A 13755-nucleotide genomic window follows, 5' to 3' on the forward strand; every position below is an offset into this window, starting at 1 on the left:
GCCAAGAGAGATGGTACGCACTCATGGCACTCCTTAGCCCGTGCTCTGAGCTGTGCCCAGTTCGCAATGAAGGAAGCATTTTTGTTTGCGTGTTTTAAAATCAAAACCAAAAATTCATATTGCTCAGACATCCAGAAGAGCGGAATAAAGGTTGACATGGGAGGGAGTGAGTCAAAACGAAATTAAAACATGCCTTTTAATAAGGATAATGGGAAGGGTGACAGCCTGTACGTATAGCTCAATCTATAATGCTAAAGGTGGGCAAGGAGTTGACTCAGACATGCTATTTTAAAACACTGTTGTAAAGATACGTTGCTAAATATGCCCTTGCTAACAGTACATTGATTGTTAAAGAGAGAATCAAATCCCCAAACAAGGTTATCTTTACTCCTGTTTTTGGAAGAAGAAGTATCTAACATTAATTGGAATACTGGTTTTTACCTCCACACAAAAATTATGAATGAATCAGCATTAATAAACCCAAAGGTTATTATGTGGGCTTCTGTGGTAGTTTTCCAGTGGGGCAGTGCACACAAATGACTTGACTTCAATTACTTTATGGTAAGCAGGAATAAATGATCTAGCTGAAGCTCAAATCCTAGTCCCTTGACTATAGAGCTCAGCACTGTAGGTGAGCAGATGAGACTCATCTAGCGCTTTTCTTTTTCTAAGTAACTCAGAATCTAAGGATATATAGTAATCCACAGTTCTTGTTTTAAAAGTATGCAACGCACACTATATGGTTTTCAGTATTGTCAATCCGGATGGTTAGAAAGAAACAAAAAGCTAAAGGCTCCAGGGATGGTCTTCAGGGTGCCACACCAGTGAGGTTTTTTTTGTTTTTCAATGCCCAGGCATTTGGAAAGTAATTGTAAGTGCACTTGACACTGAAAAAAACATTTTTAGATAAGATTATTGGAAATTATGTTTACAATGTTTTACTAACATGGTATCCTGATAGGCAGTATCACATTTATACCAAATTCTTAGAGATAAGAAAACCATCACAGAAGGCTTACAGTAATTGAAAACAAAGAGTACAAATAAAGAGATCTCCTCTCTTGCATTTCTGACTGCTTCTGATTAAACATCACAGCATGGCATTACAAAAACCCAGTAGTATCCCTACCCATGCTTCAGATTATTGCTCTCAAGAAAACTTAGAAGAAAGGCCTGAGTCTGAAAACTGAATGTCAGGAGTATTGCTCAGATAGCACACTAGTAAGTGTGAATACGATCCTGCCTAGAGCTACAGTCTCTATTACCAGCTTTCACTAATCATACCTGAGATTAGTTGGTTAGTTGTCATTAGTTTGGTTGGTTGTGTGGCCTCCTCATCTCGATTATCACAGCAAGTTCTGTACCCCTGTTCTGTACATTACAGCAAACAAGGCTATAATTCTACTGCTCTCGAGAGTTACAGTGAATCATTAATACATAATGTTGCTCTTTTCTGTTAGTAGCCTTCAGATATGATAATTTCAGGCATGTAACCATGAGATATTACTAACAGAAACATCCTTTAGATGCATTAATGAATCATCTCTTTCTACACATTGGAAGGAGTATTTAAACTCAAACTCTATGTCTATATTTAAAGGAATACAATTGTTAGTTAACAGATGTGTAACATTTATGCTGTGTCACTAGATGCATACCAAATGCAACCGAGCATCAGATTCACAACTTACTGTTTTCTCTGGTAACACTGTTTGCAATTAAAAAAGGTGTTGATCTACGTCCAGAGAGAGAAAACATTCCCTAAACCTTTAATGTTACAGCATTTCAGTTTCACAACACTCTAACGATATCATTCCAGCTTACAAAAGGACCAGCACAAGTCTATTGCATCAGCAGCATCTGAATAGAGAGAACCCTCACTACATTAGACACAAAAGGCATGTTGTAAAGAGAGACACAACTAGAAAGTGCAGTAACAAATATGACTGCTACTTTGAAGTTGTTAAAAATCTTGAAATTGGTATCTACCAGTGGGTGTTTTCTCATACCAGGTTGGTTGGGTAGGTTGAATGTTTCAACCTATCAATAACCTTTTCACCTCTGAAACGGCAAAATGTGCTGTCGTCTTTTTTTGGAACAGAAGTCTTCCTCTTCCTGTGAAGTTAAGAAATCTGTAAGAGGGTACATTTTCATCTTAGAAGCTTTATGTTTGTATCTCTAAGTGGAGTTCCCACTAACTGCAGTAGCCACATATATACATGTCTCCCTACACAGAGAAAGAAAAAAGTGTGTTTGCATTAGGAGTACATTCAGTGTGTGCGTGTTAGTGATGGGATTCAGGAGGTAGATGCCTTTGGAAATACGCAGTTAGACCAAGATTTGGATAGGAACAGGGAAATTATAAGAATCTTGGGAAAAATAGAACATAAGGGCTTGTACGCATGTGCCTTGCTTGTGGGAGAAGACAAATGGTTCATCAGAAAGATCAGAAAAAAAATCCCAAATCAATATATTTGGGGATTCCTGATTTTGAGAGGGAAACAGAGTTGGTAATAAAAAGGAAAATTCAGTTGCACAGAAATCACAAAAATAAAAAGGAAGAGCAAGGAAAGCTTCAAGGGTGATTAACAGACTAAGAAAAAAAATACTATGAGCACATGGGTAGTAGATCATCACAAGATACTCACTTTCTAGCAGAAAACATTTGAATCTGCACTGAAGCGTAGTAGATACGGAAACACTTTACTCCGAGGACATCTTGCATTTTCCCCTCTCTCCTCTGCCCTTCTCGATTACAGCACTAGTCACAACTGACAGCAAAGCAGCTGCTCTTGCTGTGACTGTGAGGTGCAATTTAGCAAAATGGGCACTAATGCAAGAGGATCAAAAATCGCTGATGCAGTCTGTTTTACTTCAGGCAAGCTATGCCCAGGAGCCGGTTCTGTCCTGAGTAGCAGCAATGCTCTCCCAGAACCCACGCTCAGTCTAGAACTGATGCCTAGCAGATTGTTCCTTCTCTCACTCAATCCTCCCTGCAGTTCTTCATGCACCTTCCTTCTTTAGCCCCAGCACAAACTGTACCATAAGCTCCTGACATCTTGAATGACTTTGGCTAGGAGAAAAACAAAACCAATTCAAAGAGAAGCTTCCTCTGTAGCTTTGAAGATGTCATATATCCTTCCTGCCTGTTGCTGAATGCATAAAACAGGGAAGGTTTCAGAAATGCTCTGCCATGCTTCTCCTTCCCAGTGACCCTTGCATATTCTCCTTGCACAATAGCTCCCGCTGAGCAAAAGATGCCATGTTTCTGAATTCTGGTTGCCTGCGTGACATTGTCAGGTCTTTGTAAAAGTATGTAAATAAACCAACAATGAGAGGATAATACAGCCTTCTGCCAAATAGATTTGATCCTTCTGCTCACAAACCTTTGCTTTCAGCATTCAAGTTCAGAAGTTTGAATCCCACTGAAAAGGGAATAAAGCAGCTGCACGTGAACGTACTGTGTAGAAATGCTATATGCTCTTCACAGACTCAGAAATAGAGCAGGTTCGTTGTGTTACAATGTCGTAAGTATCAGGAGAAGATTGCCAAACATGCTGAAGATCTAACCTTCAGGAATCGGGGACTGAAAAACGAAACCACGGGCTCTAGGCACTAACACAGCACTAGCAGATAACTGCAAGAGCCATTCCTCCTGCTGACCAGAACAATAGGCCAGTATCGATAAAGCCTCCAACTACCTTGTTCAGTCAAAACATACACCACAGTAAAGTTTCCAGATCCTTGTAGGACTCTCTCACACAATTATCTTTATTATTTATAAAAATATAAATAAACGTAATGATAAAGTCTCATAAATTACCCTTTCATGTTCAAGCATTCAAAATTAAGAACATTTCCAAAAATAGTACCAGAAAAATATATGCTACTGCAAAACAGTACATCAAAAAAAGAAAAGCCCCAAAGCATATGTCTTCATAAAAGGAATTATCTATTCAGGGGAACTACAAAGTTATCTCACTTTTTTTTCCCCCTCTCATTTTAGCAATCTAATTCAGAAGTGTTTTGCTCCAGCATTTCTATTTCACGACCTCAGTACCTCCTGGGTGTACTGATTTACTTAGAACAAGTCAAATCTCAGAAGGAAAGGAAACATTTTTTTTTCTACTGGAGGAAAACACAGCACACAGTTCACTTGCTTGCATGAAATCCAGCACATATACGCATTTTGGAGAGAACATCCAAGGATGTTTTTCAAATAAAGGGTGGATGTGCAGGGACTAAGATGCTTCCAATAGCCGCAAAATGTACAAAATCGGCAAAAGAGGCACCTGGAGATATCACTAAGGAGACAAGAAGAGAGCTGACAAATGCCATTGTTTCAAGTAATTGGTACAGGCAAAAAAATGAAGTGACAGATTTAACACATTCACACAGCGCAGTGGCAAAATAATGAAGAGAGGAGTATAATCTGCAGGTTAGGAAGGCAGAAGGCAACAAATACAGCTTAAGTGTTCCTCCTCTCTCTAGTGGCTGGCCTAAAGGGGAATGAAAAGGCTGTAGCGGCTGCTAGCTAAAGAATAGCCCCACTCAACTTGGTAGAGTTCTGCACACTCGTGGCAAAGTACATGAGTTCAAACCATGCTAAATACCTCTGAGCTTATTTCCAAGACAAACCGTAGAACATGCTTATCTGGAGCTTGGTTATCTTTTCACTAGAGGATAGACCCATATGAGAAGCAGAGTTTCCACAGCACTGGTATATTGGGTATTTCTTCTGGCCAGCAGGCATACCAGTGATGAACGCCCGGTCCAGTCAAACAGACTACACCTTAGGTGCAGGTGTGAAAACTAAATTTCTGTGCCAGCTGTGTTACAGAATGAGAAGAACTGTTCAGCTACCACACAGAGAGTTCAAATAAATAAGTTAGTTTTACACAGATCTTATACAGCCTACGACAACCTGAGGTTGCTCGCATATAATGCAATATATTTTTTATATGAGGCTATTGGCAGGTCTTTTATGATGAGCTTGAACAATGGGCAGCAACACTGAATATATGAAAAATGCCCAGGGCATCCCTACAAGAAGCCACTTGGAAATTCCTCTTGACTCAAATACTCAAAAGGCATTCTTTTATCTGCCCGTGTCACTTCAATAATGTGTTTTAAGACTCTGACTGTCCTACATTGTTTTAAACTGTAGCATTAGCATATGTGGAGGCTCAATAGCCAGCTACGTGTGACTCGCAGCACACCTGGCTGACCTTTGCTCATTCAGGTATGTTTTAAAACAGATGTTTGCTTGCTAGTCAGCTGTCTGCAGTGGAAACAAGGACAAACACGAGAAAAAAAAGCATTGCATTAACAACATGGGCTCTCCATAATATTTCGGAGTTGCCAGTGTCGAAAAAAGAGCATCCACTATATATGTATCTCCAGTGTGTATAATAAAACTATATATATATATCCAGTTCTATGTCAAATAGTTTAGCAATAATTTTTTTTAAAAAACGTTATTGTAATGAAGCAAAAAGAAAAAAAAATAAACTCACCATTAACCTAAGTTGCACAACCAGATATCCCAATTTATGTTAACTGGTTGTGTGCCCTGAAATGTATACAGCTAACAGAACCCACTAAAACATCTGTAGCGTATTTAAAAGACTACCAGTTCTATGCAAAACCATGTCCTTTTTATTCCCCACTTACACAGAATAAGTGTGAAATCTGAGGCTTTTTATTTTAGCATATTGAGCAATAGCATTAAAGTGGTTTTACAAGCACTGATAATCACAAGCCCTTTTTGCCTTTGAAACCTGTTCTTTGTTTGAACATCTACAGAGTATTACTCCAGGCTCTGTACTGTGTGTATTACAACTGCTGTTGTAATACCTAATCCATGATCGAGGCTGGGTAAAAAAAATAAAATAAAAAAAAAAGTTCAGGACATTGAAGATGAAGTACTTTAGGAAAAAAGAGGGAAAGGCAACACTGAAGCAGACATTTCTCTCAAAGGAGACGGGTGGTGAAAGGCAAGGAGCGAATACTAGATTTGACCAAAGATGAAACAGCATATAAAATAAACTAAAACTTGATTCTGTTTTTGTGTTGTCCATGCTTCTATGAAGCAGTCACAGGCTTAAACAAAAAGGCTTTAATTGAGCAGATGTTTTATAGAATAAAGAGGCCCTACATATTATTCGATTGTCATGTTCTGAACACAGTCAGTCCAGAGCAGCATGTCGTGTATTATCCACAATAACTGCACGTTTCTCAATCTTTGCTAAATGTGAAAGTATGAAAAACGAAAATTATGAAGTTGCTCTTAAAAACAGCTAAAAATCTAAAGTGGTCACATTTGTGTCTCTGTGTGTGCGTGCACACAACAGAGAGAAATGGCAGAATTTTAAAAAGCAGAGCAAATAAAATTGTAGAAGAAATTACTAGAATAATTGAGCAATTATAAGTAAGCTGCCACATGGTTTTAGCAGAATAGAATCAACGTTTAGAGGTTGTACTGTTTCATTCCGTAGGGTACCTTGAGAAATGATAAATGGAGATTAAAGGGAAGGTAATTTGATATGTCTAAAATCTGTAACGACTCTTCAGTAGAATTTTATGTTCTAAGTGGGTTCAAAACTCTTGGCCACACACACAGCCATTCAGTTTCATTAGCCTAGTAACTGCTGCCTTAATCTGTGGTATTTTTCACCATACATACAGTGTTGGATAGTGTCTAATAAAAAAAAATAATCTGAATTTCTTTGTATTCTTGGAGAGGTAACAGGAAAATAGCAGTAAGGATGTACAAACCTGGAAGAAATGCCTATTTTCCCCAGCTAAATGAGTAATTGGTCCTCAATCTGCAAATGGTGCTGTAGTTAACAGAACCCAAAGACAGCCTTCGACAATTAAGTCTATGAAAAATCATGATCTCCTCAAGGATTCACACAACGTGGCTTGACTCTGGAAATGATTCTTGCATTCATATATGTGTAGTGACTTCCAAAGTGATATCTGTGCTTCCTAATTATGTACTACTTTATGCCAAAACTGATCTATATAAGATAATATTACATGGAAAACACTCATAGGTTTGATATTTGTGCAATTCTTAACATCTCCAGAAGATTATGTGGGATATATATGTAAACTGTCATTAAAATGTTGCTTTCTAGAATAGGGGACTTTTTTTCCCCTGAAATGACAGTATTTTAAAGGTATAATTCATAAACAGCAATACCATGGAGCACACATATCAATTCAACCAGAATTTTAAGATCTTACATTTGTCAGCTGGCTGTCACCCAAATGACCGGAAGGTTACAGATGCCCTACTGTAAGCGTAGCACTTCAGAAGACCTTATTAATCATTTAAATACCTTTATATCTTAAAAGTCTGACCTAACCATCATGATATAGCATAGACTATTTCAAGGTGAATGTATCTGTTTAGAGACATTAGCAATTACCATTATACTTGGAGTTGCAATATGACCAACTTCTTTTCCAGAAGCAAAACTCCTCATTAACAGTTTGGAATAACGCTTCAGCAGTAGGCTGAAGATCTGACGTGTAAGATGACATTCCCTCCCGCAGAGCTGGGGGAGCTGTAGAGACCTTAGAGTGTTAATGGCATATGTGCTACCAACCAACTGCAGAGAAACAGTCAGGGGTTCCGAAATGTTGAAACCTACTTTTCATTACTAACACTGAGAGTTAAGAATTTGCATAATTCCTTCACAAAGCAAAAGGAATTTATTTCCTTGTTCCAAATGCAATGTCATCTAATTTTGTCATGTCTAAGTTAACTACTAAATTTCTTACAGCTACATGTAACTTTGTGATTTTAAAAATGTGAATGTTGGCTGCAGTGGTTGCTTAAAAGTAAAGCCAGTCTATAGGAAGAGCTGACATGTAGACAAATAATTGTTGAGACATATTGCACATACCCAAGCTCAGTCTTGAAAGTGAAATGTCTTTGGTGAAAAATGAAACACATTTGTTGTATTTGTAACTAATATACCTCAAAAGTAAAGCAAATATTGATATTCCAGACACAAGATCCAAGATCTATAACTAACTGTATAAAATGCATGCTGTTTGCATTTAGTAATCATACTCTATTTTCTGTAACTAGAAACAAGATTCATTGAAGACTATAATTCACCAGCCTTTTTTGCCATAGTGTTTTACTACAATACCATTATCCTGCCGTATTACATTTTACTGTATGTGTACAAGTCCCATAAATACACAAGCCTATGTAAAATAGGCAGCAATGACTCTCACTACTTTTGGAATACTTGCGGCTTTTGAATTTTATGTGGGTTTCACATTTTGTTGATGTGTTTGCAATGGAGTATGTACTGCCCAGAAGAGAAATGATTTTACATTTCCATTAAAAGCTATAGCGGTAAATAAACCATTGGAACTCACGCAGATACGCACTGGAACATCTACAGCAGTCCATTAAAATGTCAAAATCGGTGTTAAACATTTGAAAAAGTAGCAATGGATACAACACATTTAAAACCTAAATATATGCATATATTAAATGATAAAGATATTTTAGAGTATTCCACAAACCTTTGCAGAGTACTCAACACAAGTTTACATTCATCAGTAATAGTTTAGCACAACAGCTGCCCTTTTATTACAAGAAAAAAACACAAACCAAAATCAGACAGTAGATGTAGAAAGAGCTGCAACTAATGCTCAAATATGAGCTATTCAGAGATGTAGTCTCAGAGAGTATTTATTCATAATAAAAGGGATTTAGAATAAATTTTAAGGTCTACTTCTGCTCAGATTTACACCTCACGCATTACAACAGACTTCAGTACTGTTACCCATCAGGCATTTCTAGTTGGGAACTGGCTCCCCTGAGCTAATACCATATTCAGCACAAAACCGCAGGTCTCGCATTAAGGACTCAGCATTGTTCTAGTAAAGATAAGCAGGGTCTAGTAAGCTGAAGATTTTGTTTTGGTTTTATGTATTTATTTATAAATGCTCATCCCTAATATGGTTTATATGGCACTTCCATACAAAGGAACTGACATTTCTAAGAAACAGTACGGATCTACAGTAACTACCAACAATGACAGAATTTAGCAAATTCACCACAGGCCAACCTGCATGCATTTCAATGGCAGTTTTAGAAGGTGCTCCATTTTACAGGACGATCAGGTTCACACCCTTCTTCACATTTAAGTTCACATTAAACCCAGGTCTCAAGAAGGTGATAGAAACTCCTTCTGATGGCTAATGTCAGTACAGAATATGGAATCTTGCTATCCAATTAAAGAAACATTTAAAAACCTGATTATCAAGTTCACTGAATTAAACAGGAACAACCTCTGACAGCTTGAGAAATTTAAAGCTCTCTTGTCACTGGTGGACGATTCCCTAGTAATAAGCCTTCAACATGCCACAACACCTGTCCAAAACAGCGAAAGAAACTAAAACCAGTTGTCTAAAAAGATGACTAGCTACAAAAGCAAGCACTTTTTTTTAATCCCGTACCAAAAATAATTAATATTTTACTCTCTGAATCACTAATAAGGTTGAACATACAAAACACAGATTATCCTAAACTTAATTAAATGGATATTGACGGAGTATTTTCCAGGTTACAGTTCAAGACTGGTTTGACAACCATCACAGAGTGCAACTTCATGACCATCAAGAAGACAGTAAGAAGGAATTACCACCAGTGAACTAGAGAGGATGTTATAATTTATTCTGTTTGCTGACTCTGTTGCAAACCACCAGGATCTATTAGTCATATTGATTCCAGATGCTACACCTAAGGTGGTACAGAGCTGCATAAAATGACAGAATCAAGTTGTCCGCATTCTTCATCGTTTCACTTCGAAAGTAAATGATTGTGTCACTGAGAGGCAGCGACTCCAGTGCTCAGTATGTTCTTAAAATTAATAGGAAGAAAAATATCCTTTGGCGAGAGTACAGGAAAACACTAAGGTGTGATTAGGGTTACCAACCTGCCAGCATTATGGATATGAAATCTTACCGAAGTCGCTTTTTGTAGTCAAGGTAATAGGTATGAACAGCGCTATATCACGTTAATGGCAGGACTGTAATACGTAGAAAATAGGAGTACAGCACGTATTTCTCAAGGATGAGGGCTTAATACCTATTTAGAAACTCACAGCTTGCCTCTCCATTGCTTTGCACTTCGTATTTCCATTTAAAGCTGAGATTTGTAAAAAGTGGCTGGGGGACATAGGCTGGCTGGCTTAGGGACCCCAATGGGTTTAACTCCTTTAAACATCTTTGTGAACCTACATGAAAAGGGTTGCAGAATCTCACATTATGTGGTAGCATCTAAAACTCTTATCATCAGACTATACATGGCATCAAGAGCCAAATCCCACTTCAGTTTCCTAGCCCTGCAATCTGAACCACACAGATGCTCTTTTACACCCATAGGGGCCTCAGGGGAAGTCAGCTTTACGCTGAAGGTGAAGAAAAGAAAAAGGACCTCACGGAGTATACGCTTTAAAGAAGAATTATTTAAATACAGGAGGAGGAAGAAGGAGAAAGTATTAAACAGAATGAAGGAGAGACTGAAAATGCTAACACTCAGCATATACACAAAGAGCTTGTCAAATGCAGCAAAAAGGAGAATCTATTTTTTATGTGTCGTCCCACGCCACTCAAGAAGAGTTTCTTGAAACTGAAGAGAACAGACACTAGAGAAAAACTATTCAAAGAAAGAATAAAAGGTCAGCTGAGAAGATAAGGAAAGAATATGTCAGGAAATTCACTTGAGAAGATGTATAGGAGAAGAAACAAAAGGTCTTACTATATATTGTACTCTATATAAATTGAGCACTGCCTAAAACCCACCAGAATCACATGAACAGAAAAGAAAATCAATCTATACCACTTGTTGACTGAACCACACACTGAAGCTCTGATTGCAGCTTATTACTACTCGTGTGATCCCAAGATGGACTGCACAATTGCCTCCTGATAGACCTTTTTCCAGGATTGGGATGAACGAAAAGAAAATGCCTGAGAACTTGAGAAGGAGGGGTGGGGAAGTAAACAGAGAGATCACTGAACTCCATTAGGCACCATGCAACACATTCTCTCTTTTTTAAAACAGGCTCAGCCATGCCTCATTTGCTCCAGCCAGTCTTCATTTCACATTTTCAAGGGTGAGCTGTAGCCATTTATAAACCACACACAGGACTTAAGAGTCTGGCTAAAGCTGAATGCAGAGTATATTTTATGCAAGGCTATAGGTTAAGGATATGCTCTAAAAGTCATCTAAAACCAGTGTAATACTTTCTTGGTGTGAGACAAAGGAGTTTATCATGAATAACTGCTGTGTCTTCTAGGAATAATGCAAAGTAATAAAATAAACTTACATGACAACAATAAATAAGCACAAAACACATATACAGAAAACATAGTGCTGTACACTGGAAAAAAACCACTACAACCCAAGCATGAGAAGCATTCTACCACAATAACATGATGCACTTTCAATAGCAGCTGAGGCTAGAGTCATATAGGGGGCTGGCTGCCCACTAGGACAGGTATACACAGATTTATCTGGTATGTTTTTAGAGATTAATTAATTGATGGGCTAGCTGAGCTCACGGAGTCTAGCATGTAGCCATGCACTAGCCCAGGTGCCACAACGACTGACTAGGCATGTAGTCAGCTAAGCTAAGCTAAGCTGAGCTGCACTAGACCTCTTATTTCTTTAAGCTGCAGTAACTGTTTCTTTCTAGTAACAGAAGTTTGTGTGTGGAGGAAGGGTACCGGTAAGTCAGACTAGCAGATAATGTAGCTCAGAGAAACGCATCACGCATTATGTCACTGTCAAATACACTGCTTCTAAAAATGTCTTTTTAATAGAGAGGAGCCATTCTTGTCTTCAAAGTGTTCCCAAAACAACAAGCTGTATATAATGAGCAAGGTTAGTCTCATGAAGAGGTGCAGATAATTGTCAGTAGCAAGGCTGAAGATGTTGCTCTAGCAAACTCAACAATCAACTCCACATTTTCTGAGAGAACTCAGCCCTCCCTTTCCTCTCATTCTCATCATGCCAATGAAGATCAGAAATACTTCCTCTGGCACCCGTGGAGTGACACAGTCACAGCAATACAAGAATCGGGCCCACAGATCCAAGCCCGAGGAACCCACCTGGCAACCTAGCAAAAACCACCAGCAGACCAGGATTCATCAGAGAGTTTAGCTGATTCCTATACTATACCACAACTGCCTCACTGCATGCACTCCAAGCTAAATGAGGCCTCTGTTGCACACAATTAATAAACATATCTATGGGGAGAATCTGTTGTGGGGATTGAAAGCCAGAACTGTCTCTTCCCTAGTCCAACTCTGCATGAAGAGTGAGAGAAATGGCTCTGGTCCCATCAAGCCTGTGCCAGCAGAGACTCTGTTATATTTAAATCAACATTTGCCACAGCAGGGGATTATCAGATGCTCTACTTAAATGCTGGATTTTCTTTTTTATTTTGATGTTTAACTTGTAAAAAACTGAATGTATTTGGGCTGGGTGCTGATGCCTGCAAGCACAGCTGCTCACCAGCTCTGTTTTGCTTGCCATGCAGATGCATGAGAAGAGGATTTAAAACCTTTTTCCAGTCTGCCTAGCATCAGAATTTGTGTCTTCTTATTCTCTCACTGCTGTGGCAATGCACCCAGAATGCCCCAAACCCTCAGCAACCTCCCAAAGCAGAGATGTGCAGAATTTTCTCATTTTCTCTTCTTCAGAGAGGCAAACTCTGGAGATCGGAAACCCGCCAACAACGGCTGCAGGGAAGGAAATACCGGCTGGGCTAGAGTGTCTGAGGACAGCTGACCTGGACTTGCGCGTGAACTGAAAGGCAGCACGTTCTAGGAGCGGAGCCCTCGTGCTCCAAGAGATGGTACGTGGTACTACTGCATTTAGAGGTAGGTGCCTATCCTGCCCATACAGAATTCAAAATGGTTTCATAATTTGCTAACGCTGTCTAAACTGTTTGCAAGGGTAAAACAACAGGTAATATCTCGGTCACCAGGTTTTCTTGACTGCTGTTGCCACGTGAGGTTGTATTGTTAGTAAAATCAGGCACATTCAATAGTATTTCATGCACAAGAGATGGACTTTGGCTCCACAAAGAGCGCAATCAAATTCTCGGAAAGAGAATACAGATTTAGAGATGCTCCTTTATGCGTCTTTTACTTAAGACCTAGCTGACACAAGCAACTGAAATTTGCTGCTAAATGAATCAAGACAGTACAGTGCGTTTCAAAGCAGCATTAAAATCAGTGCTTGCCTCAGCAGGATTTGATGCTCCTGATTCACGCCTGTGTAACATTAAAGCTGAATTAGAATACTGCCCTTCTTTATTTGTAATCCTCCTTGATTGTTTGCTTTCACTGATGTGCTACTCAGCTTAAAGGCTATTTACTAGAACTGAACTGTATGAGCATGCAGAGCATTGACAAAGTCACATGAACTTCCATTACTTGTAAATTAATTTATACAAGCGAAGTTTTAAGCCATATACAGTTTAGATACATTTAAATTATGGATCCAAACCTTTAATCCATATTCCCCTAACTCCTTTTATACATTATTGTGTGCAGAAACTAATACATATAAGCAAACTTAATCTCAGTATTCTCATTGCTACTGGTGATGAGATATGGAAGCCTTACTCATTCTGGAACAGATGGTAGAAAGAGAAATTTCTCCCAACAAAACTAAACTTTGATCTAGAGTAATTGTCTCTATATGAC

Source organism: Phaethon lepturus, unplaced genomic scaffold (assembly GCF_000687285.1).
Source record: "Phaethon lepturus isolate BGI_N335 unplaced genomic scaffold, ASM68728v1 scaffold34867, whole genome shotgun sequence".
Lineage (NCBI taxonomy): Eukaryota > Metazoa > Chordata > Aves > Phaethontiformes > Phaethontidae > Phaethon > Phaethon lepturus.